Source organism: Suricata suricatta, chromosome 11 (assembly GCF_006229205.1).
Source record: "Suricata suricatta isolate VVHF042 chromosome 11, meerkat_22Aug2017_6uvM2_HiC, whole genome shotgun sequence".
NCBI classification, from domain to species: Eukaryota; Metazoa; Chordata; class Mammalia; order Carnivora; family Herpestidae; genus Suricata; species Suricata suricatta.
Window position 1 is genome coordinate 49109861 of NC_043710.1, and position 340 is coordinate 49110200.

A 340-nucleotide genomic window follows, 5' to 3' on the forward strand; every position below is an offset into this window, starting at 1 on the left:
AAGCCTGAGATAGTGTCCATGGGCCTGAATCCTTTGCTGTCCTGGAAACAAACTGACACATTAACAAGGAGAAAATGTCTTGACCTAAAAGAGTGATTCTAGCTGTAGGAATTTAAAGAACTTGGGTGTGTTGCTAGTGGCAGGTGCACACTACAGAATTGTCAAATCAAAGTATATCACAGATGAAAGGCAACCCTCCTCCTCACAGATGAAAGGCACATAACTCCACTCACTGATAATCCCACTTTCCCCTCCTCCCACGGCAGTCCCCGTTCCTTATCCGCATGAAATAGGTAATGTCTTTTTAGCTTGGAGTAGGTAATATCCACAAACCCATGGA